Source organism: Arachis hypogaea, chromosome 20 (genome assembly GCF_003086295.3).
Source record: "Arachis hypogaea cultivar Tifrunner chromosome 20, arahy.Tifrunner.gnm2.J5K5, whole genome shotgun sequence".
Taxonomy (NCBI): domain Eukaryota; kingdom Viridiplantae; phylum Streptophyta; class Magnoliopsida; order Fabales; family Fabaceae; genus Arachis; species Arachis hypogaea.
This window is the reverse complement of record NC_092055.1, coordinates 39,275,226-39,277,652: the sequence shown is the minus strand read 5'-3', so window position 1 is coordinate 39,277,652 and position 2,427 is coordinate 39,275,226. Positions and strand designations below refer to the sequence as shown.

General features: G+C 40.7%; 1 non-coding gene across 1 annotated transcript; it reads right to left on the bottom strand.

Moving 5' to 3' along the window:
- Window positions 1-692: 692 nt before the first annotated feature.
- On the bottom strand, window positions 693-800 carry LOC112788718 (small nucleolar RNA R71). Its single transcript, XR_003196071.1, has one exon. It is a non-coding gene; the product is annotated as a small nucleolar RNA R71 (small nucleolar RNA).
- Window positions 801-2,427: the final 1,627 nt, after the last annotated feature.

The following is a 2,427-nucleotide window of genomic DNA, read 5'->3' as shown; positions in this document are numbered from 1 at the left end:
CACCCAAATTCAAACTATCTCTTCCATCTGTGTTCGAATTTTCCCTTCTTCCCTTCTTCACATTACATTCTTTTCTTCTTCTACTCACACAAGGAAACCTCTATACTTGGGCAAAAAGGATCTCTATTATTATTATTTTCCTGTTCCCTCTTTTTCATACGAGTAGGAGCAAGGATAAGAACATTCTTGTTGAAGCAGATCCAGAACCTGAAAAGACTCTGAAGAGGAAACTAAGAGAAGCTAAATTACAACAAGCCAGCAAGCACCTTTCAGAAATTTTCGAACAGGAAGAGGAGATGGCAGCCAAAAATAATAATAATGCAAGGAGGATGCTTGGTGACTTTACTGCACCTAATTCCATTTTACATGGAAGAAGCATCTCCATCCCTACCATTGGAGCAAACAATTTTGAGCTTAAGCCTCAACTAGTTTCTCTGATGCAACAAAACTGCAAGTTACATGGACTTCCATCTGAAGATCATTTTCAGTTCTTAACTGAATTTTTGTAGATATGTGATATTGTTAAGACTAATGGAGTAGATCCTTAAGTCTACAGGCTCATACTTTTCCCTTTTGCTGTAAGAGACAGAGCTAGAATATAGTTGGATTCTCAATCTAAAGATAGCCTGAACTCTTGGGATAAGCTGGTCAAGGCTTTCTTAGCCAAGTTCTTTCCTCCTCAAAAGCTGAGTAAGCTTAGAGTGGATGTTCAAACTTTTAGACAGAAAGAAGGTGAATCCCTCTATGAAGCTTGGGAGAGATACAAGGAACTGACCAAAAAGTGTCCTTCTGACATGCTTTCAGAATGGACCATCCTGGATATATTCTATGATGGTCTGTCTGAATTAGCTAAGATGTCATTGGATACTTCTGCAGGTGGATCCATTCACCTAAAGAAAACGCCTGCAGAAGCTCAAGAACTCATTGACATGGTTGCTAATAACCAGTTTATGTACACTTCTGAGAGGAATCCTGTGAGTAATGAAACGCCTCAGAAGAAGGGAGTTCATGAAATTGATACTCTGAATGCCATATTGGCTCAGAATAAAATATTGACTCAGCAAGTCAATATGATTTCTCAGAGTCTGAATGGAATGCAAGCTGCATCCAACAGTACTCAAGAGGCATCTTCTGAAGAAGAAGCTTATGATCCTGAGAACCCTGCAATAGCAGAGGTGAAGTACATGGGTGAACCTTATGGAAACACCTATAACCCCTCATGGAGAAATCACCCAAATTTCTCATGGAAGGATCAACAAAAGCCTCAACAAGGCTTTAATAATGGTGGAAGAAACAGGTTTAGCAATAACAAGCCTTTTCCATCATCCACTCAGCAACAGACAGAGAACTCTGAACAAAATACCTCTAATTTAGCAAATTTAATCTCTGATCTGTCCAAGGCCACTGTAAGTTTTATGAATGAAACAAGGTCCTCAATTAGAAATTTGGAGGCACAAGTGGGCCAGCTGAGTAAAAGGATCACTGAAATCCCTTCTAGTACTCTCCCAAGCAATACAAAAGAAAATCCAAAAGGAGAGTGCAAAGCCATTGAAATGACCATCATGGCCGAATCCAAGGAGGAAGGGGAGGACGTGAATCCCAAGTAGGAAGACCTCCTGGGACTTCCTATGATCAATAAGGAGTTTCTCTCTGAGGAACCAAAGGAATCTGAGGCTCATCTAGAGACCATAGAGATTCCATTAAACCTCCTTATGCCATTCATGAGCTCTGATGAATATTCTTCTTCTGAAGAGAATGAGGATGTCACTGAAGAGTAAGTTGCCAAGTACCTTGGTGCAATCATGAAGCTGAATGCCAATCTATTTGGTAAAAAGACTTGGGGAGATGAACCTCCCCTGTTCACCAATGAACTAAATACATTGGATCAACTGAGATTGCCTCAGAAGAAACAGGATCTTGGAAAGTTCCTGATACCTTGTACCATAGGCACCATGACCTTTGAGAAGGCTCTATGTGATTTTGGGTCAGGAATAAACCTCATGCCACTCTCTGTAATGGAGAAACTAGGAATCTTTGAGGTACAAGCTGCTAAAATCTCATTAGAGATGGCAGACAATTCCAGAAAACAGGCTTATGGACAAGTAAGGACATAGTAGTAAAGGTTGAAGGCCTTTGCATCCCTGCTAATTTCATAATCCTAGACACTGGGAAGGATGAGGATGAATCCATCATCCTTGGAAGACCCTTCCTAGCCACAGCAAGAGCTGTGATTCATGTTGACAGAGGTGAACTAGTCCTTCAATTGAATGAGGACTCCCTTGAGTTTAAAACTCAAGGACATCCTTATGTAAACATGGAAAAGAGGCACAATAAGCTTCTCTCAAAATAGAGTCAACCAGAGCCCCCACAGTCAAACTCTAAGTTTGGTGTTGGGAGGCCACAACCAAACTCTAAGTTTGGTGTTGG